Source organism: Stomoxys calcitrans, chromosome 4 (assembly GCF_963082655.1).
Source record: "Stomoxys calcitrans chromosome 4, idStoCalc2.1, whole genome shotgun sequence".
NCBI lineage: Eukaryota > Metazoa > Arthropoda > Insecta > Diptera > Muscidae > Stomoxys > Stomoxys calcitrans.
Window position 1 is genome coordinate 15985667 of NC_081555.1, and position 27499 is coordinate 16013165.

General features: G+C 38.2%; 1 protein-coding gene across 4 annotated transcripts in view; it reads left to right on the forward strand.

Annotated features, from left to right (window-relative positions):
- Positions 1-27499, forward strand: part of LOC106086025 (mucin-2) — a 271871-nt gene that overhangs the window by 174224 nt on the left and 70148 nt on the right. For 3 of the 4 annotated variants that reach the window (XM_059366454.1, XM_059366455.1, XM_059366456.1), the window contains one exon: positions 13284-13330. The exons of the other annotated variant lie outside the window; for it this stretch is intronic. The gene's annotated coding sequence lies outside the window, so the exon portion shown is untranslated. The remainder of the gene's footprint in view (positions 1-13283; positions 13331-27499) is intronic. 4 annotated transcript variants of the gene reach the window in all.

Consider the following 27499-nt stretch of genomic DNA (forward strand, 5'->3'; position numbering starts at 1 on the left):
AGAATGAACTTTAATCAAATATACACTTTTTACACTTTTTTTCTAAAGCAAGCTAAAAGTAACAGCTGATAACTGACAGAAGAAAGAATGCAATTACAGAGTCACAAGCTGTGAAAAATTTGTCAACGCCGACTATATGAAAAATCCGCAATTACTTTTTGGGCAACCCAATATATATAAAAATAAACCGATCTGAACCATATACGACACGGATGTCGAAAAGCCTAACATAAGTTACTGTGTCGAATTTCAGTGCAATACCATTATAAATGCGCTTTTTATTGGGTCACGACTTTAAATCGTGATATCGGTCTAAATGGCACCTATATCCTAATATGGACTGACTTGAGCCAAGTTCCAGAAAAATATCGAAGAGCCTAACAAAACTCACTGTCCCAAATTTCGGCGACATTGGACAATAAATGCGCCCTTTATGGCCCCGAAACCTTAAATCGAGGGATCGATCTATATGGCAGCTATATCCATATCTGGGCCGATCTGGACCAAATTGAAAAAGAATGTTGGAGGGCTTAACTTAACTCAGTGTCCCAAATTTCGGCGACATCGGGCAATAAATGGGCCCTTTATGGGCGCAATACCTTAAATCGAGAGATCGGTCTATATGGCAGCCATATTCAAATCGGCACCGATCTGGACCAAAATTGAAGCAGGAAGTCGAAGGGTCTAACAAAACTCACTGTCCCAAATTTCGGCGACATTGGACAACAAATGAGCCTTTTATGGGCCCAAAACCTCAAATCGAGAGATCGGTCTATATGGCGGCTATATCCAAATCTGGGCCGATCTAGACCAAATTGAAGCAGGAAGTCGAAGAGTCTAACAAAACTCACTGTCCCAAATTTCGGCGACATCGGCCAATAAATGAGCATTTCATGGGTCCAAAACCTTAAATCGAGAGATCGGTCTATATGGCAGCTATATCCAAATCTGGGCCGATCTGGACCAAATTGAAGCAGGAAGTCGAAAGGGCTAACAGAACTCACTGTCCCAAATTTCGGCGACATCGGACAATAAATGGGCCTTTTATGGGCCCAAAACCTTAAATCGAGAGATCGGTCTATATGGCAGCTATATTAAAATCTGGACCGATTGGTGCCATGTTGCAGAAGTATGTCGAGGGGCTTAACTTAACACACTGTCAGAAATTTCGGAGACTTCGGAAAATAAATGCGCCTTTTATGGGCCTTAAATCTATAGATTGGTCTATATGGCAGCTATATCCCGCTACGGCAGCTACGGCCCGATCTGGTCAAATTGAAGAAAGATATCGAAGGGCCTATCACAACCCACTGTCCCAAATTTCCGCAAAATCGGATAATAAATGTGGCTTTTATGGGCCTAAGACCCTAAATCGGAGGATCGGTCTATATGGCAGCTATATCCAAATCTGGAGAGATATCGAAAAGCCTAACACAACTCATTGTCTCAAATTTCAGCAAAATCGGATAATAAATGTGGCTTTTATGGGCCTAAGACCCTAAATCGGAGGATCGGTCTATATGGCAGCTATATCTAAATCTGGACCGATCTGCGCCAAATTGACGAAGGATGTCGCAGGGCCTAACACAACTAACTGTCCCAAATTTCAGCAAAATCGGATAATAAATGTGGCTTTTTTGGGCCTAAGACCCTAAATCGGCGGATCGGTCTATATGACAGCTGTATCCACATCTGAACCGATCTGTGCCAAATTGAAAAAGAATGTCGAAGGACCTTACAGAACGCACTTTCCCAAATTTCAGCAAAATCGGATAATAAATGTGGCTTTTATGGCCCTAAGACCCTAAATCGGAGGATCGGTCTATATGGCAGCTATATCCAAATCGGGACCGATCTGAGCCAAATTGACGAGAGATATCGAAAAGCCTAACACAACTCATTGTCTCAAATTTCAGCAAAATCGGACAATAAATGTGGCTTTTATGGCCCTAAGACCCTAAATCGGAGGATCGGTCTATATGGCAGCTATATCCAAATCTGAACCGATCATTGTCAAATTAAAGAAAAATGTCGAAGGGCACAACTCACTGTCCCAAATTTCCGCAAAATCGGATAATAAATGTGGCTTTTATGGCCCTAAGACCCTAAATCGGAGGATCGGTCTATATGACAGCTATATCTAAATCTGGAACGATCTGGGCCAAATTGACGAAGGATGTCGAAGGTCCTAACACAACTAACTGTCCCAAATTTCAGCAAAATCGGACAATAAATGTGGCTTTTATGGCCCTAAGACCCTAAATCGGAGGATCGGTCTATATGGCAGCTATATCTAAATCTGGACCGATTTGGGCCAAATTGACGAAGGATGTCACAGGGCCTAACACAACTAACTGTCCCAAATTTCAGCAAAATCGGATAATAAATGTGGCTTTTATGGGCCTAAGACCCTAAATCGGCGGATCGGTCTATATGGGGACTATATCAAGATATAGTTTGAACTTAACCTGTTTATGGACAAAAAAAAGAATCTGTGCAATGTTTCAGTTCAATGTCTCTATTTTTTAGGACTGTGGCGTGATTTCGTTAGCATGCGCAGAGGTTAGCATGTCCAGCTATGACGCTTAACGCCCGGGTTCGAATTCTGGCGAGACCATCAGAAAAAAATTTTCGACGATGGTTTTCCCCTCCTAATGTTGGCAACATTTGTGAGGTACTATGCCATGTAAAACTTCTCTCCAAAGAAGTGTTGCACTGCGGCACGCCGTTCGGACTGGGCTTTAAAAAAGAGGCCCCATTGCATTTTGCTATGTCGAATATGGATATTTCGATATGTTGCAAACGGAATGACAAAATGAATAGACCCCCATCCTTCGGTGGTGGTTATAAAACGAGTTCTATGCGCAGGCAAACAAAGAATATTGAATAAGAACTGTTATGCTATTGGAGCTATATGAAGTTATAGTCCGATTCGGACCATAGATTAATGCTGAACATTGTAGATGTCATTGTGTAATATTTCAGTTCATTCGGATAAGAATTGCGCCTTGTAGGCGCTCTAGAAGTAAAATCGGGAGATGGGTTTATATGGGAGCTATATCAAACTATTGATCGATTCAGATCATACAAGACACGTATGTTGAAGGTCATAAGAGAATTGCGCCCTCTAAAGGCTCAAGAAGTCAAGATCCCAGATCGGTTTATATGGCAGCTATTATCAGGTTATGTACCGACATGCTTAGCACAGTTAAATCGGATGAAAATTGCGCGCTCTAGAGGCTCAAGAAGTCAAGATCCAAGATCGGTTTATAGGACAGCTATACCAGATTATGAACCGATTTGTATCATACTTAGCACAGTTGTTGGAAATGATACCAAAACACTACGTGAAAAATCGGATGAGAGTTGCGCCCTCTAGAGGCTCATGAAGTCAAGACCCAAGATCTGTTTATATGGCAGATATATATCAGGTTATCAACCGATTTAGGCCGCATCATTGGGCCATAGTTCTTTTTGTCAACGGGGCCTATGGTCACGTTACCGTGAATTTACAACGCTACCGCACCACGCTCACTGATTATTTTTGGCCTGAGTTGGAAGATATGAACCTGGACAACAAGTGGTTTCACTTATCGGAAAGTAAGTTTGACGAGTGGGTTATCTCAAGATCGATTGGCCGCCTTATTCATGTGATTTAACGCCTCTAGACTAATTTCTTTGGGGCGACTTCAAGTCATTGGTCTATGTCAACCAACCGATGACATTGAAAGAGCCCTGAGCCAACATTGAAAGAGAGCCTGAGCCAACATCGAAAATTGGGTCCAACGTAGTGTCAGATGCGAACAAGCTTTCGGTGGCCATATGAATGAAGTCACGTTCCATTCATAAATGTTTTGATTTTACTTCAAGCCGATAAGTGCTAAGTTCGGCCCTGCACCATGGGTAGCATTTGTCAAGCTCTTTACCTGGCATCTTTTTACAGGCAAACAAAGGATAGTGGCTAAAAATTGCCCAATTGGACAATGCTTCGTTTGGGTGTTGGTGATCATAGCAGAAGTTTTTGTGCAAAATTTCAGCCATAAGAATTGCTCCATAAGAATAAGGGCTCAATAACTAAAAGGGTGAGGTCGGTATATATGGGAGCTGCATCAGGTTATAAACCAATTCAGGCCATAGGAGAAGTTGTGGTACAAAATTTTAACTAAATCTTAAAAGAGGCTCAAATAGTATAATCGGGACATTTAGAGGCCCTAGAAGCCGCAGTTTGTATCCGATTGGGAGAAAATTTCGCACGTGGTGTTCCATTACGATTTCCAACCATCGGGTGAAATATGGTCCAAATCGATGTTTAAACTGATACAGGTCCTGTATAAACGATCCCCTGATGTGACTTCAATTATGCCCTTCAAATAAGTTCAGTTTGTGTACATTTTTAGCAGTGGGTTCAAGATTCCCACGATTGGGTCCGACCGAACTTAGGACGTTTTTACTTGCATCTAGTTCATCATTTTAACTTTTAAATCTTCGCCTGGAAAGTCTTCATTTTAAATGTTGTAGTAATTGTGGCAACATAATACCATGACTTAAACGCGTTTTCACATGCTGTATTGTTAATAAGCGAGTGCGTATTTCGTCTATAAATTATTATCACAATGAACATCAGACATATATGAAAACGTCAGGGCTTAATAAAGAAATTTGTTTTTATTTGGTTTGGTTTTCAACTCAAATCTCTTGTTCATATGTTTTTTTGTTTGTTTTTTTTTGAATATTTTTTTTTTTTTTGTTATTTTGTTAAGCTATTAAAAAAATGTGTTCGTGTATTATTGTTTGAGGGGGAAATAGATTTTTCTCGCCGATAAATTTTTATTATTTTTGTTTTTTTTTGCTATTAAAGCTGAGTTTTTTGTGCATTTTTTTTTTGACCATTATTTGTGGCAAATAAGTGTTTGTTGGTTAAAAATATGAAAGAAAAAATGTTTAGTATTTGTATGGACACTGTTTGTTAAAGTTGTGATGGTTTTTTTTTTTTTTTTGCAGTTGAAAGTGTGTAGACAATGTTTAGTAATATATTTTTTTTTTTTATTTATTTATTATTGTTGTTGGATCAGCAACATCAGCGTTTGCTGTGAAAGGTGCCTTGTCTTGTCACAACTCACTGAGGCAAGTGAGATAACCCAAGTTTTTGGTTTCAACTAATGGATGGACTTGTTTATGTTGGCTATGATTGATTGGAAAAATGTTGGTGGAAAAAAATTTACAAAAAAAAAATCTCTATTGAGGTAAAACATATTATCACGTAATAGATTTTAATACTTAAATAAAAATCAAAATTTTTAAAATTTAAATCAAAATTGAAAATATTAAAATAAAAATCAAAGTTAAAAGAAAAAATCTAAAACTTTAATAAAAAAATTTTTCCAAAATTTTGTTTTCAAAATTGGGTGAAATTTTATATGACAGTAAAATTGGTTTTCTAGAGAATTTTGCCATAATTTGTTCTTCATAGCAAGTTTTCACTAAAAAAGTTTTGTTTCGATTTTTTATACCCTCCACCATAGAATGGTGTTTCGTCATTCCATCTGTAACACCTCCAAAATACTCGTCTGAGACCCCATAAAGTACATTTATTCTTAATCGTCACATCATTTTAAGTCGAACTAGCCATGTCCGTCCGTCCGTCCATCTGTCTGTCGAAAGCACGCTAACTTTCGAAGGAGTAAAGCTAGCCGCTTGAAATTTTGCACAAATACTTTTTATTAGTGTTGGGCCAAATCGGTCCATGTTTTGATATAGCTGCCATATAAACCGATGGGTCTTGATTGTGTCTTGATTTCTTAGGCCTACAGAGGGCGCAATTTTCATTCGATTTGACTGAACTTTTGCACGTGGTGTTTTGGCATTACTTCTAATAACTGCGCTAAGTACTCTTTCCCAAAGGAAAAATAAAACTAAAACTACCCTTTCGCAAAGAAAATGGAACTAAAACTACCCTTTTCCAAAGAAAATGGAACTAAAACTACCCTTTCCCAAAGAAGAGGGTACTAAAACTATCCTATCCCAAAGGATGAAACTACCCTTTCCCAAAGGTAAGGGTACTAAAACTACCCTTTCCCAAAGGTAAGGGTACTAAAACTACCCTTTCCCAAAAGAAAGGGTACTAAAACTATCCTTTCCCAAAGAACAGAATACTAAAACTACCCTTTCCCAAAGGTAAGGGTACTAAAACTACCCTTTCCCAAAGGTAAGAGTACTAAAACTACCCTTTACCAAAGGAAAGGGTAATAAAACTATCCTATCCCAAAGGAAAGGGCAATAAAACTACCCTTTCCCATAGGTAAGGGTACTAAAACTACCCTTCCCAAAGGTAAGGGTACTAAAACTACCCTTTTTCAAAAAAAAGGGTACTAAAACTACCCTTAACCACAGGAAATGATGCTACAACTAGCCTTTCTCAGAGGAAAGTGTACTAAAATTACTCTTTCTCAAAGGAAAGGGTATTAAGACTACCCATTTCCAAAGGAAAGGTTAGGGTACAAAAACTACCCTTTCCCAAAGAAGAGGGTACTAAACCTATCCTATCCCAAAGCAAAAGGCAATAAAACTACCCTTTCCCAAAGGAAAGGGTACTAAAACTACCCATTCCCAAAGGAAAGGGTACTAAAACTACCCTTTCTCAAAGAAAAGGGAACTAAAACTACCCTTTCCCACAGGAAATGATACTAAAACTAGCCTTTCTCACAGGAAAGGGTACTAAAATTACTCTTTCTCAAGGGAAAGGGCATTAAAACTACCCATTTCCAAAGGAAAGGTTACTATAACTACCCTTTCCCAAAAGAAAGAGTACTAAACTAAACTAAAACTACCCTTTTTCAGGGAAATGGTTCTAAAACATATATTGCTTAATAAAACTACCCTTTTCTCTCTACAAGGGTACTATAACTACCCTTTCCTCTGAAAACGGGTGCTATTACTACCCTTTCCTCTGGAAAGGGGTACTATAACTACCCTTTTCCTTGGGAACGGTTACAATAACTACCCTTTCCTGTGGGAACGGGTACTTTAACTACCCTTTTCTCTGGGAAAGGGTACCTTAACTACCCTTTTCTCTGGTCAGTAGTACTATAACTGCCCTTTCCTCTGGGAAAGGGTACTTAAACTACCCTTTCCTCTGCGAAAGGGTACTTTTACTATCCTTTTCTTTGGGAAAGGGTAGTTAAACCACCCTTTCTTTTGCGAAAGGGTACTTTAACTACCCTTTTCTTTGGGAAAGGTTACTTTAACTACCCTTTCCTCTGAGAAAGGGTACTATAACTACCCTTTCCGCTGGGAAAGGGTACTATAACTACCCTTTCCTCTGAGAAAGGTACTTTAACTACCCTTTCCTCTGAGAAAGGGTACTATAACTAGCCTTTCCTCTGGGAAAGGGTACAATAACTACCCTTTCCTCTGGGAAAGGGTAGAATAACGACCCTTTCTCCTGGGAAAGGGTACTATTACTACCCTTTCCTCTGAGAAAGGGTACTATAACTAGCCTTTCCTCTGGGAAAGATTACAATAACTACCCTTTCCTCTGGTCAATGGTACTTTAATTACCCTTTTCTCTGGTCAATTGTACTATAACTACCCTTTCCTCTGGGAAAGGGTACTATAACTACCCTTTCCTCTGGGAAAGGGTAGAATAACCACCCTTTCTCCTGGGAAAGGGTACTATTACTACCCTTTCCTCTGAGAAAGGGTACTATAACTACCCTTTCCTCTGATAAAGGGTACTATAACTACCCTTTCCTCTGGGAAAGGGTACTATAACTACCCTTTCCTCTGGGAAAGGGTAGAATAACCACCCTTTCTCCTGGGAAAGGGTACTATTACTACCCTTTCCTCTGAGAAAGGGTACTATAACTACCCTTTCCTCTGATAAAGGGTACTACAACTACCCTTTCCTCTGGGAAAGGGTACTATAACCTCCCTTTCCTCTGGGAAAGGGTCCTATTACTACCCTTTCCTCTGAGAAAGGGTACTAAAACTACCTTTTCCTCTGGGAAAGGGTACTACAACTATCCTTTCCTCTGGGAAAGGGTACTACAACTATCCTTTCCTTTGGGAAAGGGTAATAAAACTACTCTATCCCAAAGGTTAGGATAGTAATACTACCAATTCCTGTGGGAAAAGGAATTATAACGACTCTATCCAAAAGGATTGGGTACTACAACTACCCTTTCCTCTGGGAAGGATTGGGTAGTATAACTACCCTTTCCTCTGGGAAGGATTGGGTACTATGACTACACTTTCCTCTGGGAAAGGGTACAATAATTATCCTTTCCTCTGGGAAAGGGTCCCATAACTACCCGTTGCTCAGGAAATGGGTGCAATAATTACCCTTTCCTCTGGGGAATGGTACGATAACTACACTTTCCTCTGTGATATGTTACTATAACTACCCTTCCATTTGGGGAAGGGTGCTATGATTTCCTTTCCTTCCTGGAAGGGGAACTTTAACTACCCTTCCCACTGAGAAGGGGTGCTATAACTACCCTTTTCTCCGGGAAAGGGTACCATAACTACCCTTTCCTCTAGGAAAAGGTACTATAACTACCGTTTCCTCTGAAAAATGGTACTATAACTACCCTTTCCTCTGAAAAAGGGTACTATAACTACCCCTTTCTCTGGGAAAGGGTACTATAAATAACCTTTCCCAGAGGAAAGGGTACTATAACTACCCTTTCCTCTGGGAAAGGGTACTTTAACTACCCTTTTCTCTGGGAAAGGGTACTACAACTACCCTTTTCTCTGGAAAAGGGTACTATAACTACCCTTTCTTCTGTGAAAGGGTTTTAAAACTACTTTTTGCCAAAGGACAGGGTGCTAAAGCTACCCTATTCCCAAGGGAAAGGGTACCAAAACTACCCTTTCTCAAAGAAAAGAGTACTTAAACTACTAAATATACCCTTTCCCAAAGGAAAGAGTATTTAAGCTAACTTTCCAAATTTTAGTAGTAAATTTTTATGATTTGCAGAAGTTGTTTGTTCGTTACTTTACCATGATGAAAATGTTAAGTTTACTGAATAAATTGAAAGTTACGTTTTATATAAGATTTCCTTCCTTTTGTAAAACCCTTCATATTCTTTGTAGGGTCGGAAATGGATATTTCGATATGTTTGAAATGGAATTACTAAATAAATATACCTCCTACCCTAAATAGGATTTTTTATAAGAAAATTTTACTTCAGACTGGCTGAGTAGGATTTTCTATAGAAAATTTCAATTCAGCCTGGCTGAGTTAGATTTTCTATAGGAAAATTTCAATTCAGCCTGGCTGAGTTTGATTTTCTATAAGAAATGTCAATTTAGGAATATAGGAAAATTTCAATTCAACCTGGCTGAGTTAGATTTTCTATAAGAAAATGTCAATTTAGTCTGGCTGAATTGCCTGGCTGGAAAGCATTTTCTGAAGAAAAATTCCAATTCGTCCTGGCTGAATAGGATTTTCTATAAGAAAATTCCAATTCAGTCTGACTGAGTTAGATTTTCTATAGAAAAATTTCAATTCAGCATGGCTGGGTAGGTATTTCAGCCTGGCTAAATTGGACTTTTCTAAGAAAAAGTGTCGTTCAACCTGAGTGAATGAAGTTATGCTATATAGGAGTTTATCTACAGTAAAACCTTTTCAGCCAGGCTCTATAGAAAAATTGCTTAGGAAAATCCTTTACAGCCAGGTTGATTTTAAATTTTCCCTTTAATATCAAAGCTGAATATATATTTCTCTCCTCTATTTGTTTGTGCATTTCTCATTTCAATATGAAGCTGTTCATGCTGATTGCTTCACCTGTGAGTTCCAATTTCATATGCATACATTTTGAGCCGTTTTTTAGTTTTGCCTCAAGCCGAAAGGCTGCAGCGCAACGATAGAGGCCATGCCGTGGTGGCATGGCATGTTTTAAATCATAATAATCACTTTTCCACATTCCTTACAACATATTGTGGCACATTTCACTTTCTTTTTTTGTTCAACATCTCAACATCTCTTATTTCATTGTGGTGGCTCTATGCATTGAGTGTAAAAAAAAAAGTGGATAGCTATGAAACCAAACCAAACGACTGTCTGGCGGTTGGTTTGTTTATGTTGTGTTGTTGTTGATTCATCCATAGATCGGTTCGTGCCTTTGTCTTTATGTACCACATTATTAAGAGCAATAAAATCGTCTATCGTTTTCATGATTGAATGTAATAATCGTCTTTGGGGAAGGCGGACTATCAAAACAATTGCATATTGTCTTGAGTATATTTTTTCAAATTTTCTTTTGAAATATCAGGTTTTTTGGTTGGAGATTTTATTTTTGATTCATTTTCACTACTTGTCAAATATTTTTTTTTTTGGATATTGTGGTAGCAATTTTAAATGTGGCATTATTGCAGCATGCACAAAAAAGGTTTTGTTTGAAGGCAAATGAATTTTGGGGTCGAACAGAGCTTAGGCGCATATGAGTCTTATATTGCACAAACAAATTTTATAAATATTTGCTTTAATGGTTTCTTGTAAAAACACTTAAGCATGCCAGGCCCACTTTGCCCATATTGTTGTGCTGCCTCCCTTTTGTGAGTAAATTGCAATCTAGTTTCGTGTATTTATTTTTCTCCATTTAAATTTTTTTAATTAAAATTCGCATTTTTAATGATACCAAAATTTCTTTAAGGAAATCCATACCCCGGCTGGTTATGGCTTGCGCCATAAGCTTCCAATGCTCTGTATTTAGGCCATTTATTTGTCAGTGTTTGTTTTGACGTTGTTTTGATTAGGGGCTGATTTCCAGTTTCATTGAAGAAAAAAATTATTTAACCATAATTTGCAGACATGTCTATAAAATTATTTCACACAAACACTTGCACAAAATTGGTTCACTAGGTAAGGCAAAGTAGGTTTTTATTTATGGATATGTGGAGCAAATTGGCCAACCTATTGACTGAAGAGAAATGGAAAACTAATTATCCAAGTTTTCCAATCTCATTTATACACTGAGTTTTTAAGTTGGTTATGAGAAAATGTTTAAAAAATCATTTTCGAAGGCATTTTTCTACAGCGTGTAATGCATTAACCCATTAACATCTGACACTCAAAAAATTGCGGCTTTTAAGGGCTCAAGAAGTCAAATCGGGAGATCGGCTTTTATGGGAGCTATATCATGTTCTTGACCAATTTGGTTCGTAATTGGCACAATTGTTGGAAGTCATAACAAAATCCTAGATGCTCAATTTCAGCCAAAGCGGACAACGATTGCTGCTTGTAAGGGCTCAAGAAGTCAAATCGGGCGATCGGTTTATATGAGGGCTAAATCAGGTTATACACCTATTTGGACCGTACTTCGCACGGTTGTTGGAAGGCGTAACAGAACACCGCATGCAAAATTTCAGCCAAATCGAATAAAAATTGCGGCTTGTAAGGGCTCAAGAAGTCAAAACGGGAAATCGGAGTATATGGGAGCTATATCAAAATCTAAACCGATATGGCCTATTCGCAATACCCAAGGACCTATATCGATACTAAGTATCTGTGCAAAATTTCAAGCGGCTAGGTGAACGCGTTCGATCGCTATCGTATTTTCCACAGACGGACTTGGCTAGATCGGTTGGGTTTGTAAACGAGGCAAATCGGTCCATGTTTGGATATATTTGCCATACAAACCGATCTTGGATGTTGACTTCTTAGGCCTATAGAGGGCGCAAATTTCGTCTGATTTGACTGAGATTTTGCATGAGGTGTTTTGTTCCAACAACTGTGCTAAGTATGGTTCAAATCGGTTCATAACCTGGTATAGCTGCCATATAAACCGATCTTGGATCTTGAGTTCTTGAGCCACTAGCGGGCGCAGTTCTCATCTGACTGTGCTTAGTATGGTTCAAATCGGTTCATAACCTGGCATAGCTGCCATATAAACCGATCTGATATATTGACTTCTTGAGCCTCTAGAGGGCGAAATTCTAATCCGATTTGGGAGAAATTTTGTACAATAGCTTCTCCCATGGGTGTTCAATATGATCTGAATCGATCTATAGCTTGATACACCTCCTATATAAACCGATCCCCTGACTTTGCTTCTTGAACCCCTACAAGGCTCATTCTTATCTGAATGCATTGATATATTGCACATTTATGGTCCGAATCGGACTATAATTTGATATAGCTCGAATGGCATAACAGTTCTTATTCATTATTCTTTGTTTGCCTAAGAAGAGATACCGCGCAAAGACCTTGGTAAACACGATCTATGGTGGAGGGTATATAAGATTAGGCCCAGCCGAACTTACCACGCTCTTACTTGTTTTTAATTGTTTTATTTGTAGTTTTTACCAATATTTCTACCACCGCATGTGATCTTCATCAGGGTTTGAAACAAACCAATCTACTTTTACTTTACACCGCACAAGTTCGACGAGTCGAACATATACTCAACATTTTTATCAAGGTAAAGAGAGAAAAAGTCTGCAATCATTAAAATTTACTACCAAAATTCGGAGTCGGTGAGGTCTACTTTAAGAGCGAAATTCGTCATCTTCAGTGACGTAACTCATTTTCGGCTTTGGTTGAGTTTGTTAATATCCAAAATATGCGGTATGGATAGGTGAATATCCACATGTGCTTCACGAATCCACACTTCATTCACAAAAAATAACTGTTTGGTTCGGTTTGCATTCCGGCGACGTCATTGGGTAATACTTCTTCATCGGCGATACCAATCGTCACGTTGCCGTAAATGGAAAACACAACAGCACCATGCTCACTGATTATTTTTGGCCTGAATTGGAAGATATAGATCTGGGCGGTATGTGGTTTCAACAGCACGGTGCCACACAGCACACGTCACAATCGATTTATTGAAGAGTAAGTTTGATTACCGCGTTATCTCAAGAAATGGCCCAGTCGATTGGCCGCCTCGTTCATGCGATTTAACGCCGCTAGACTATTTTACTTTGGGGCTAAGTCAAGTCATTGGTCTACCAATAGTCAACTCAATGGTCATTGGTCTACCAAAGACCCACTTATATCCGATTTCGCTGTATCTTGGAACAGTGAGTTGCGTGGGACTTTCGAACAATGTAGGGTTTGTCCTTTATCGGGCCACATTTTGGTATAGATGCTGCGGGTGCAGAAAAGATTCATTTGCACAAGATTTCGTTGAAATGTGGTTAAAATATATACCTAAGGACCTCAGCCTCAACGAACTTTATGCCTTTTTAGTTGTTTTTATTTAGTTTTGAAAAATGCAACTCATTTTGTTATTATCAATAATATTAACAAATTCCATTTTTCATTTTTCTTCTTTTAGCTTTTGTTGGCGGCAAAAATATGTAAATAAACTTCCAAACAAAATCGGTAAGCCAAAAACGTTAACAAATTAAATTTCAAAATTTAGATAAGATCAAAGAGCTACTGTAATTTCTAAATAGCCAGCACCCATACACCTGGTCTGTTGTTTCTAAAACATCATATAAATGGATCCTTATCTATCTTCTGCTGTCAACATATGACAGTAAGCTGGTGATAGTTAAACACAAACCCCTCAATTAATTAAAACATTAAGAGACCAAGAGCGAACCCATAATTAGCTTTTATAAATATTATATTTCTTTAAAATATGCATCCGAAAGTTTTGCCCCCAAAACCCCACCTTTCTAAACAGCAATGATCATGTAATCGGCCTATTGAGGCTATTTGAGACATTGCAACACTTAAAATAGATTTAAACAAAATCCACAAGCACTCAAAGGAATTCACATATAAATTGAATTTCAAATCTGTGGGCAAAGACTTGCTCAAGCTCTACACAAGCCATCCAACAAATGGAGCAACCGGATTTAAGTTTTATTTGAGCATTTTTATACCCTCCACCATAAGATGGGGGGTATACTAATTTCGTCATTCTGTTTGTAACTACTCGAAATATTCGTCTGAGACCCCATAAAGTATATATATTCTTGATCGTCGCGACATTTTATGTCGATCTAGCCATGTCCGTCCGTCTGTCCGTCCGTCCGTCCGTCCGTCCGTCCGTCCGTCCGTCTGTCTGTCGAAAGCACGCTAACTTCCGAAGGAGTAAAGCTAGCCGCTTGAAATTTTGCACAAATACTTTTTATTAGTGTAGGTCGGTTGGTATTGTAAATGGGCCATATCGGTCCATGTTTTGATATAGCTGCCATATAAACCGATCTTGGGTCTTGACTTCTTGAGCCTCTAGAGTGCGCAATTCTTATCCGATTGGGATGAAATTTTGCACGACGTGTTTTGTTATGATATCCAACAACTGTGCCAAGTATGGTTCAAATCGGTCCATAACCTGATATAGCTGCCATATAAACCGATCATGGGTCTTGACTTCTTGAGCCTCTAGAGTGCCCAATTCTTATCCGATTGGGATGAAATTTTGCACGACGTGTTTTGTATTGATATCCAATAACTGTGCCAAGTATGGTTCAAATCGGTCCATAACCTGATATAGCTGCCATATAAACCGATCTTGGGTCTTGACTTCTTGAGCCTCTAGAAGGCGCAATTCTTATCCGATTGGAATGAAATTTAGCATGACATGTTTTGTTACGATATCCAACAACTGTGCCAAGTATGGTTCAAATCGATCTATAACCTTATATAGCTGTCATATAAACCGATCTTGGGTCTTGACTACTTGAGCCTCTAGAGGGCGCAATTCTTATCCAATTTGAATGAATTTTGGCACGTAGTATTTTGTTATGATATCCAACAACTGTGCCAAATATGGTTCAAATCGGTTCATAACCTGATATAGCTGTCATATAAACAGATCTGGGGACTTGACTTCTTGAGCTTCTAGAGGGCGCAATTCCTATCCGATTTGGCTGAAATGTCGCAAGACGTTTTTTATTGTTACTTTCAACAACTATGGCAAATAAAGTACAAGTCGGTTCATAACCTGATATAGCTGCCATATAAACCGATCTGGGATCTTGACTTCTTGAGCCTCTAGAGGTCGCAATTATTATCCGATTTGCCTGAAATTTTGTACGACGGATTCTCTCATGACCATCAACATACGTGTTTATTATGATCTGAATCGGACCATAGCCCGATACAGCTCCCATATAAATCGATCTCTCTATTTTACTTTTTGAGCTCACAAAGAGCGCAATTCTTATTCGAATTGGCTGACATTTTACACAGGTCTCCAACATATAATTTAATTGTGGTCCAAACAGGACCATATCTTGATGTCGCTCTAATAGCAGAGCAAATCTTTTCTTATATCCTGTTTTGGCTAAGAAGAGATGCCGGGAAGAGAACTCGACAAATGCGATCCATGGTGGAGGGTATATAAGATTCGGCCCGGCCGAACTTAGCACGCTTTTACTTGTTTTTTATGCAATTGGGATGTTGTTCATGTCTGTGGATTAGCAAAACATTGACACCAAAATGTTGACGTACATTGCAGCAATGAAACGAAAAAAAAAAGACAAAACATCATTGCTAAATAAACATTTAATTTGAAATTAGTGCAATGCTTTATAAGATATTCATATATGCTGTAAAGCAAAATCCAACCAACACAAGCATAGAAACATACAAAAGAGCCCAGACCGCCGGCTGATATGTTGACACCTTTTACACATAGTCATATACCCTTGCCCTGAGAGCAGTTGTGGCCGGGAGATGTCTCATTCGTTTGCCAGAAATGTTGTCAAGAAGACAACAGCCGCCAGTCAAAACAGCAGCACCCAAGCTCACATCAACATCGATGAATTCATTCATGAATGTGCAATGACACGCATGAAATTTTGAATAATTCAACAAAACGGTTATTTCGTGCTCACCTTTAGTTTTCCTATGAATAGCAATAAACAAAACAATGGGAGCTCACGAGCCAGAAACATATAAAAGCAATAAACAGTGGGGAGAAAAAAGAAAATTATAGACATCCTAAAGAAAAAAAACCATAAAATAGAAATTTTCCTATGGAAAATCCTATTGCAATTTTCCCATGGAAAATCCTATTCAGTCAGACGGAACTGAAATTTTCCCATGGAAAATCCTATTCAGTCAGACTGAATTGAAATTTTCCCATGGAAAATCCTATTCAGCCGGGCTGAATTGAAAATTTTCCATGGATAATCCTATTCACCCAAACTGAATTGAAATTTCCCATGGAAAATCCTATTCAGCCAAACTGAATTGAAATTTTCCCATGGAAAATCCTATTCTGCCAGGATAAATTGAAAATTTTCCATGGAAAATCCTATTCAGCCAGGCTTAATTGAAATTTTCCCATGGAAAATCCTATTCGTCCAGGCTAAATTGAAAATTTCCGATGGAAAACCCTTTTCAGCCAGGCTGAATTGAAATAATCCCACGGAAAATCCTATTCAGCCAGGCTGAATTGAAATTTTCCAACGGAAAATCCTATTCAGCCTAAAGGGATATGGGCTTTGATTTGTGACCCCACCAAAAACTAAAAATTTTACTAAAAGTTCATGAAAAAAACTTTGAAAATTTTAAATGGCTGTATCTCCCAAACTATACGCCCTAAAGGAAAATGGGCATTAATTCGTGACTATACCAAAATATTCTATATATCATCAAACACCCATTAAAAATCGAAATTTCACTTTTAAAACTTAAAATGGCTGTGTCTCCTAAGCTAAGCGTTTTAGAGGGTATGGGCCCTAATCCGTGATTTCGGAACTGTATCAAAAATTTCATTGAAAATCCATTAAAAATCTAAATTTCACTTTCAAAACTTAAAATGACTGTATGTCCTAAGCTATGCGTCCTAGAGGGAAAATGGGCTTTGATTCGTGACTCTACTAAACAAATTTTATATTTTAATAAAAATCCATAAAAAATTGAATTTTCAGTTTGAAAACTTTTAATGACTGTATCTCCTAAACTATAGGCAAGTTAGCCTTAATTCGTGGCTCCAACAAAAAATTCTAAATATCATCAAAAATCCATTAAAAATCGGGATATGTGCCTTATTCCGCGACTCCACCAAAAAATTAAAATTTTCTCTAAAAATCCATTAAAGATCGAAATTTAACTTTGAAAACTTAAAATGGCTATATCTCCTTAACTATGCGTCCTAGAGGGAAATAAGCCTTAATTCGCAGGTCCGTCAAAAAAATTAAAAATTAAACTAAAAATCGTTAAAAATCTAAATTTCTCTTCGAAAACTTAAAATGGATTTTTTCCCTAAACTATTAGTCCTAGAGGGAAATGGGCCTCAAGTCGTGACTCCGCCAAAAAATTTTATATTTCATATTAAATCCAACAAAATCGAAAAAAATCCTATTCAGCCCGGAATAGGATTTTCTTTAGGAAAACTCTAATTCAGCCGGGCTGAATAGGATTTTTTTCGATTTTGTTGGATTTTATATGAAATATAAAATTTTTTGGTTCTGAATTGAATTGGAGTTTTCCTAAAGAAAATCCTATTCAGCCGGGCTGAATGGGAGTTTTCCTAGAGAAAATCCTATTCAGCCGGGCTGAATTGGAATTTTCCTAAAGAAAAACCTATTTAGCAGGGCTGAATTGGAATTTTCCTAAAGAAAATCCTATTCAGCCGGGCTGAATTGGAATTTTCCTAAAGAAAATCCTATTCAGCCGGGCTGAATTGGAATTTTCCTAAAGAAAATCCTATTCAGCCGGGCTGAATTGGAATTTTCCTAAAGAAAATCCTATTCAGCCGGGCTGAATTAGAATTTTCATAAAGAAAATCCTATTCAGCCGTGCTGAATTGGAATTTTCCTAAAGAAAATCCTATTTAGCCAGGCTGAAATGGAATCGAATTGGTTATGTCCACTTGAAAATTTGCACACATTCTTTTTTTATTAATGTTGATAATTGGGGATAGCAAATGGGCCATATAGTTTCAGATTTGGATATAGCTCCCATATAAACCGCCTCCCGTTTTGACTTCTTGAGCCCTAGAAGCCGCAATTGTCATCCGATTTCGTTGAAATTTCGCACAAAGTGATTTTTTAAGACTTCCAATAGACTAATATAGCACCCATATAAAACGGTGTCCCGATTTGACATCTTTAACCTCCGGAAGCCGCAATTATTGTCCGATTTGGCTGAAATTTTGTACGTAGTGTTTTATACTAAAACCTAAAATGGCTCTCATATAATTGGATCTCCCGGTTATCTTCTACTGCACATATGCTGAATTTTAGTATCTAAACTGCACGTATGCCTTTCAACTAAGCTCATCTGAGTAAATTTCAAGTTAAATCCATGGTGGTAAGTTCCCTGCCGCATTTAACACGATGGTTTTCTTCTACTCTTCCCCCCACTGTTCCTCCCAATCACACCATATTTGCTAGTCCATTTAAGGCTGGCCTGCCATCAAACTCATCTGGTACGCAATGCATTATCACTCACTCACTTACTCATCGACATCGACATTAACTCACTCACGTATAACATGTTGCGCCTGCGCATATTCGAACGTCATGTTATGGTTGTCTAGTCAAAGCAGTGACAGCGGCTGCAAAAGTCGAACGCCTGCATTTTTTTGGGGAGCAGTTTTTACAAAACGTTTGAAAATGTAGCTTTGCATGAAGGTGCTAAGCGTTTTATTGGATGGTGTGGCATAAATACAACCGATGTTGCTGTCTAGGGTTTTGTTTTCTTTGGCTTCTTTTGAAAACACAATTTGTTTGGGTTTTGTCAATTAATTAAAAATTCAAAACAAATTTACATACCTACATCGTACATCGTACACAGCTACAAACATTATAATGCCATTGATTTTCGGTGTTAGGGTTCATTGTTGGCCTCTCAGGGATGCGGTGGTATTTTCATTTATTTTTGAAAGCCATAAATTGTCGAATGGTTTTTGGGAATTAACATAACAATCAATTAAGCCATCGCTATTGAAGGAATTTTGCAAAAGCTTTGATTAAAGCTGAATTGATTGTTTATTTGAGAATTTCAAAACTCTTTGATATTCAAATGTGGGAATATGAATCATGAAACACTCAGTTTGTATAAAATAAATTTTATAGCAAAATATTTTTGTTTATATTTATTTCTTGTGAGCAGCATACAGCCTGGCTGAATAAGGTTTTCCATAGGAAAACTGCAATTCAGCCTGGCTGAATAAGGTTTTCCATAGGAAAACTGCAACTCAGCCTGGCTGAATAGGGTTTTCCATAGGAAAACTGCAATTCAGCCTGGCTGAATAGGGTTTTCCATGGGAAAACTGCAATTCAGCCTGGCTGAAGAGGGTTTTCCATGGGAAAACTGCAATTCAGCCTGGCTGAATAGGGTTTTCCATAGGAAAACTGCAATTCAGCCTGGCTGAATAGGGTTTTCCATAGGAAAACTGCAATTCAGCCTGGCTGAATAAGGTTTTCCATAGGAAAACTGCAATTCAGCCTGGCTGAATAAGGTTTTCCATAAGAAAACTGCAATTCAGCCTGGCTGAATAAGGTTTTCCATAGGAAAACTGCAATTCAGCCTGGCTGAATAAGGTTTTCCATAGGAAAACTGCAATTCAGCCTGGCTGAATAAGGTTTTCCATAGGAAAACTGCAATTCAGCCTGGCTGAATAAGGTTTTCCATAGGAAAACTGCAATTCAGCCTGGCTGAATAAGGTTTTCCATAGGAAAACTGCAATTCAGCCTGGCTGAATAAGGTTTTCCATACGAAAACTGCAATTCAGCCTGGCTGAATAAGGTTTTCCATAGGAAAACTGCAATTCAGCCTGTCTGAATAAGGTTTTCCATAGGAAAACTGCAATTCAGCCTGGCTGAATAAGGTTTTCCATAGGAAAACTGCAATTCAGCCTGGCTGAATAAGGTTTTCCATAGGAAAACTGCAATTCAGCCTGGCTGAATAAGGTTTTCCATAGGAAAACTGCAATTCAGCCTGGCTGAATAAGGTTTTCCATACGAAAACTGCAATTCAGCCTGGCTGAATAAGGTTTTCCATAGGAAAACTGCAATTCAGCCTGGCTGAATAAGGTTTTCCATAGGAAAACTGCAATTCAGCTTGGCTGAATGAGGTTTTCCATAGGAAAACTGCAATTCAGCCTGGCTGAATAGGGTTTTCCATAGGAAAACTGCAACTCAGCCTGGCTGAATAGGGTTTTCCATAGGAAAACTGCAATTCAGCCTGGCTGAATAGGGTTTTCCATGGGAAAACTGCAATTCAGCCTGGCTGAATAGGGTTTTCCATAGGAAAACTGCAATTCAGCCTGGCTGAATAGGGTTTTCCATAGGAAAACTGCAATTCAGCCTGGCTGAATAGGGTTTTCCATAGGAAAACTGCAATTCAGCCTGGCTGAATAGGGTTTTCCATAGGAAAACTGCAATTCAGCCTGGCTGAATAGGGTTTTCCATAGGAAAACTGCAATTCAGCCTGGCTGAATAGGGTTTTCCATAGGAAAACTGCAATTCAGCCTGGCTGAATAGGGTTTTCCATAGGAAAACTGCAATTCAGCCTGGCTGAATAGGGTTTTCCATAGGAAAACTGCAATTCAGCCTGGCTGAATAGGGTTTTCCATAGGAAAACTGCAATTCAGCCTGGCTGAATAAGGATTGTTAAGGGAATTTTTTAGTTTTTTAGTATTGGATTTTATTTTATCTAATTCTTACAGCCATGGCATCTTTTCTTTCATAATTTATCCATTGACACATCATTTTCATTTTAACTGGCATCTATGGAAATTGATATTCATATGCTTCATATCCCTTGGCGTCACTGACGGTATTTCGAATTCCTATTTTGTTTTTGTTTCTTTTTTTTTTTTTTTTCTTGCTCTATAGATAGAAGGTGGATACATATACGATACATAATTTTAAATTTGTCACGGTTCCGTTGTTTTTCATAAAACTTATCACATTTCACACATATAAAATAACTTCATTTGAACGGTTTTAAACAAAAGAAACAAAACTAAAACACAAAAAAAACAAAAAATATTCATTTCATACTGTCATTCAGACGCCCACACAATTTATGTAAAACAAAAACAAGAATTGAAAAGGTCTGCCTCTCCCTAACTACTTGTGTTACTGTCTACTTGTCCATCTGTCTGACTGTCTAAGGCCCTCCATTAAAGCCCACATCTTGGAACACTACCAGAAAAGAGATAAATTAGCTGCTAATAGAATTAGTTTGATAACAAGTTTTTATTGGAATCTTTGAATTAGAGAAGTGTGAAATTAGTTTTAGGAAAAATGACCATAACAAATTTATTGGACATATATGAGGGGTAAAGACCCCTATTTAAATTAGCTGGGGAGTACATAAATTGGAAAACAAGGCAAGAGATATTTATGAAATTGAGTGATAGAGCAGGGGAATGATAGAGGGATAATCCAAAATTAGGCAACTGACAAAAGAAAAGCTGAAACTTAGCCTGACGGAATAAGGAATACTGCATTTCAGCCGAACTGATTTGGGTTTTCCATAGGAAAACTGCAACTCAGCTTGGCTGATTAAGGTTTTCCATGTAAAAACTGCTATTCAGCCAGGCTGGTCAGGCCAGATGTTTTCTCCTTTTTCACCACCATTTCAATTGGCACTTCTTTCGGAAGTTCATTGGAAAGAAAGCCTAACTAATTTCTGGGCAACCTAAAAATGTCCATATTGTTTGGCATACAATAAAAAAAAATTCCATTAGTTATCATGGTTTTACTGCCAACTCATTGTAATGGTTGCCAATACCAAAGGTATTTCAATTGTCCATAGGCCTTTTTTTCCCAATGAACGCTTCCAACACTTGCCGTTATGCACTTTACATGGTGAAGTTTAAGGTAATTTGCTGGCATTAAACAAAACGTTAAACAAAAAAATCACTTAAACATGCTTTTCAGTTTTCAATAACACCAAATTTATATAATTGAGATCTAAAATCATAGATAATTTAAAAAAAAAAATAAATAAATAAAAGAAATAAAAGCGTGCAACACTAGCAATACTAATCGCATTGTCTTTCCTGGTCTGGCTTGGCATGAAAATTCAGTTCAATAATAATAATAACATGACTTGACTTGGTTTTAACAACCATAAGCTGCCTTAAGGCTATAACCCTTCCCACCAACATCACCTATCTGAATGGCTTAGCTGTAGAAGTACTCTTTTCTTATCATGGGATGGCGCATGGAAAAAGAGAAACCCACAGAAACACACAAAATGGTTATAATAGGGAAATTTTTACTGGAGCTAAATGATAACATAACCCAGAATTTGAGCTCTGAAAGCAATTTCACAGTACAGCTGATATGTTGGTTAGGTTGAGGAAAACGCTCAAGGAAATTCAGTCAGACTGAATTGCAGTTTTCCTTAAAAAAAACGTATTCAGCCAGGGTGAATTACAGTTTTCCTATACAAAACCTTATTCAACCTGCAAATTTTCTTAACTAAAATGTTCTTGCTTTAAAAATCCTATTAGATTTTTAAAAATTTACTTTTCTTATGGATGTATGTTAGGTTAGGTTCAAGTTACAGTCTGCCATCAGACTCACTTAGACGTTTTCGTCCATTGTGATACCACAGACACAGAATAAGGAAGATGACTTCTAGTTCCTACCGTTGAACCATCCAGATCGCCTTAAAAAGTCCTATAACTTGCGAATGTTCACATCCGCTAAATCAGACAGGTTCTCAAAGAAATGAGAACCTAAAGTGGAACTCCTTCTGACTGTGCACTAGCAGTACACACACACAAAAGATGTTCTATAGTCTCTTCTTCTTCGATGTCCTCACAGCTTGTGCAAAAGTCGTTGCTGGCAACCTTGCCCCTGCCAGCATGTTTTCCGATTAGACAGTGACCTGTCATGACGGACACAGTGACTGAGACGTCTGTTCTAGCCAATGACAGCAAGCAAGTCTAGATTGGGCCATATAGTTTTAAAATGCTCACAGCCCCTTCTTTGTGCCCATTTATCATTCGTTGTCCTTCGGGCCTGGTCCTGAAAACTTAGCTTACATGTCGCTAGAGGCATACCCACAGATTCCAGTATCCCTTGAATGTGTAGGGTAGTTCCTAGTCTCGCAAGATCGTCCGCTTTACAATTCCCTAGGATATCTCTATCGCCCGGCACCCAGAACAGGTGAATTTTGAACTATTCAGCCATCTCGTTGAGAGGTCTGCAACAGTCAAGGGCGGTTTTTGTGTTCAGAAATACCTTCTCCAGGGATATAATGGCTGCCTGGATATCTGAGAAGATATGCCAATCGTAATGACATTATATCTAAACCGTTCCACCGATTTCTTAATTGCAAGGATCTCCGCTTGATACACACTGCAGTGGTCGGCTAATCTTTTCGATATGAGCAGTTCCAAATATTTAGAGTACCCAAAGTCCACCTGGACGTTTAGTTTGGAACCATCCGTATAGAAGTCTATGTAGCTTCTGTTACCAGGAATATCGTAGTTCCATTCGGTTCTATTAGGAATAATGGTACAGTACTTTTTATTAAAAAGCGGCTCAGGTAGAGTGTTCCACACTGCCTGGAACATCGGATATTGTATAAAAGGATAACACAGTATCCGTAGCCCCCACATGACCAATGAGAAAGCTCCCTTAACCTAACGGCAGCAGTCGCAGCAATTTGCCTAGCCACAATGTCCAGAGGCATTAGCATCATTCAGTGCATCAGGAGGTGTCGTCCTCAGTGCGGCTGTGATGCACCAACAAGCCATCCTTTGGATCCGGTTAAGTATTGAGCAGTAGGTGCACTTGTGAAGCGCCGTCCACCAAACCACAACACCATATAGCATTGTAGGTCTGACAACTGCAGTATACACCCAATGCATGACACGCGATCTAAACGCCCAACCTTTGCCAATAGCTCTCTTGCAGGTGTATAGGGCAAGAGTTGCCTTTCATGCCCTTTCCAAAATGGGTTTGAAGTTCAATTTCCTGTCCAGCAAAATAACCATATATTTTGACCTTTCTGTAAATGGAACATTCTCTCCTCCCAAGGAGACAGGTTCCACTGTAGGCAAATTGTACAATATCTCCTGCTGAAAAGAACTACTTCTGTCTTGTAAGGATTTATACCTACTTTACCACTTTCGGTAGCCCACTTCGCTATTGCACGTAGAGCTTCCTAAAGTATGTCTCTTAGAGTGCTAGAAAACTTCCCCTAACCGCTATTGCCACGTCATCAGCATTCGCCACCACTTTAGCGCTCTCTTATGGATGTAATCTCAACACAAGAAGAACTAAACAAGTTGCATATTTGCCCACAAACATTCTATTAAGGAACAGGGGCAAACTTCTCTCATATCAATGAGTGCTGTCTGAATCAAGTTTTAAGTTCAATGGTTAGGGGCCTCCTTTTTATAGCCGAGTCCAAACAGCATGCCGCTTTAGGAGGGGATAACCGCAGCTGGCAGTTTTTCTTATATTCTCGCAAGGATTCGAGCCCAGGCCTTCAGCGTCATAGGGGGATAACCTCTGCGTTACGGCGGCCTTGAACAAAAAGAACTTTACTCAACCCAAACTCGTATCAGTCATGGTCAATGGTTTGTGTGATTTTTGGTGCTTTTTTTCTTTTTCGATATGTAAAGGCCTTATAAGTGAAATTTGTATATAGAAAAAAAGGTCTTTTCCTTTCTTCGAGTGTAAGCCCAAAAGAATCGTGAGTCATGGCAAATGCTTAAACCTACTACAAGCGATAATAAAAGAAGCGCATTGACTTTTTTTGTACCTATGTACTTATGGTGTGTTTTGTTTTTTTTTTTAAAGTACAGATGCCAAAGTTGGTGCTTGTTATACAGTGGAGATTGAATATAAGGAAGGCAGTCAAGTAAAATAAGTCAAAAATTTTATAAAAAATTTAGTCTTTAAAATTTTCCTTAAACAATGTTTAACAAAATTTTCGAAAAATCAAAAAAAATTTTTTTCAGTAAATTTCTGTAAAAATTTACACAAATTATAGCTTTCTAATTAATATTAAGAAAATTTCATTAAATTAATTTTTAACAAAATTTTTGGAAATAAAATTACAAAAAAATTTTCATTGAATTTTTTTGCAAAAATTTTTATACAATTTTTATACCCACCACCATAGGTTGGCGGTATACTAATTTAGTCATTATGTTTGTTACACCCCGAAATATTGATCAGCGACCCCATAAACCACATATATTCTGGATCGTCTCCACATTCTGAGTCTATCTAGCCTTGTCCGTCCGTCCATCTGTCAAAATCAAGATAGCTGTCAAACGCGTAAAGCTAGCAGCATGAAATTTTACACCAACGGCTATATCGGTTTAGATTTGGGTATAGCTCCCATATAAACCGAGCCCCGGATTTGACTTCTAAAGCCGATCCCCGGATTTTACTTCTTGAGCCTCAATTTTCATCCGATTTGACTGAAATTCGGAACGAAGACTTGAGTCGTGACTTCCTACATAAATGCCAAGTATGATCAGAATCGGTCTGTAAACAGATAAAGCCCCCATATAAACCGATCCCCGGATTTGACTACTTGAGCCCTTAGAAGCCCAATTTTCATCCGATTTGGAAATAAAATTACAAAAAAATTTTCATTGAATTTTTGTTGCAAAAATTTTTATACAATTTTTATACCCACCACCATAGGTTGGCGGTATACTAATTTAGTCATTCTGTTTGTTACACCCCGAAATATTGATCAGCGACCCCATAAACCACATATATTCTGGATCGTCTCCACATTCTGAGTCTATCTAGCCTTGTCCGTCCGTCCATCTGTCAAAATCAAGATAGCTGTCAAACGCGTAAAGCTAGCAGCATGAAATTTTACACCAACGGCTATATCGGTTTAGATTTGGGTATAGCTCCCATATAAACCGAGCCCCGGATTTGACTTCTAAAGCCGATCCCCGGATTTTACTTCTTGAGCCTCAATTTTCATCCGATTTGACTGAAATTCGGAACGAAGACTTGAGTCGTGACTTCCTACATAAATGCCAAGTATGATCAGAATCGGTCTGTAAACAGATAAAGCCCCCATATAAACCGATCCCCGGATTTGACTACTTGAGCCCTTAGAAGCCCAATTTTCATCCGATTTGGAACAATGACTTGAGTTATGACTTCCGATTTGGCTGAAATTTGAGAGAAAGACTTGTGTTATGGCTTCCTACATCCGCGCCAAGTATGATCCGAATCGGTCTATAAACAGATATAACCCCTATATAAACCGATCCCAAGATTTGACTACTTGAGTCCTCATTAGCTTAAATTTTCACCAGTTTTCGCTGAAATTTGACCCAAAACCCTATCTTTTGAAAGGATTAATGAAAACTTGACAAAGTCTTCATTAACTACTTTGTATACAATTTCAAAAACCTCATTTTAAAAATATCCATTTTCATAAAATTTCCTTAAAACCCTTTTCAAAATAAAATTGAAAAAAAAAGTAAAAAAAAATTGAAAATAGAAATCCGGCAGAGCCCGGTCGGGATTCGAACCTGGACACACGGATCAAAAGCGAAAGCCGTTATCTAGTACATAAAAACCACATTTCATAAAAATTCGGTGAAAAACATACCGAGGAGCCCAACAAAAATCACTGTGCCAAATTTTAGCGAAATCGGGTAATGAATGCCTCTTTTATGGACCCAAGACCCTAAATAGACAGATCGGTTTATCTGACAGCTGTATCTAAATAAATTCCGATTATGACCATACTCGGTACACAGAAAAAAATAATTTTGAAACACAACAACTTTATTCGAAAAAACAACTACGAAAATTGTTAATTTTCCTGCAACAATTTATTTTAAATCTCAACGTCCCAAAGTACAAATTTTTTGTTGAAAGTCACTCTTTGCAAGCCAATATATAATAACAGCAACAATATATCCATAAGCAAGGCAAAAAAACCATCTAACCAGCCGACGCATGTCACTCTCTACTACTATCCATAAAAACAAATTTTAATAATTTTGGTGCCGCAGAGTATTGAACTCATGATTTCATATTTGACAGCCTTGCACGCATTCTCTAGCCTACCGACATCATCTTCTTTATAAGAAATAAATCAGTAAATACTGCAGCACAGTAATAAGTGTATCAATTAATTAAATTTAAAAAAGGGAAAAACCACTCGACGTAAGTTTTTAATGGGGTTCATAAACGGTATATTTTTCACCGAGTTTTTATGAAACGTGCTAAGTTCGGCCGGGCCGAATCTTATATACCCTCCACCATAGATCGCATTTGTCGAGTTCTTTTCCCGGCATCTCTTCTTAAGCAAAACAAGTAAAAGCGTGCTAAGCTCGGCCGGGCCGAATCTTATATATTTATATACCCTCCACCATGAATCGCATTTGTCGAGTTCTTTTCCCGGCATCTCTTCTTAGGCAAGAAAGGATATAAGAAAAGAGTTGCTCTGCTATTAAAACGATATCAAGATATGGTCCGGTTCGGACCACAATTAAATTATATGTTGGAGACCTGTGTAAAATTTCAGCCAATTCGTATAAGAATTGCGCCCATTGGGGCTCACGAAGTAAAACAGAGAGAACGATTTATATGGGATCTGTATCGGGCTAGAGACCGATTC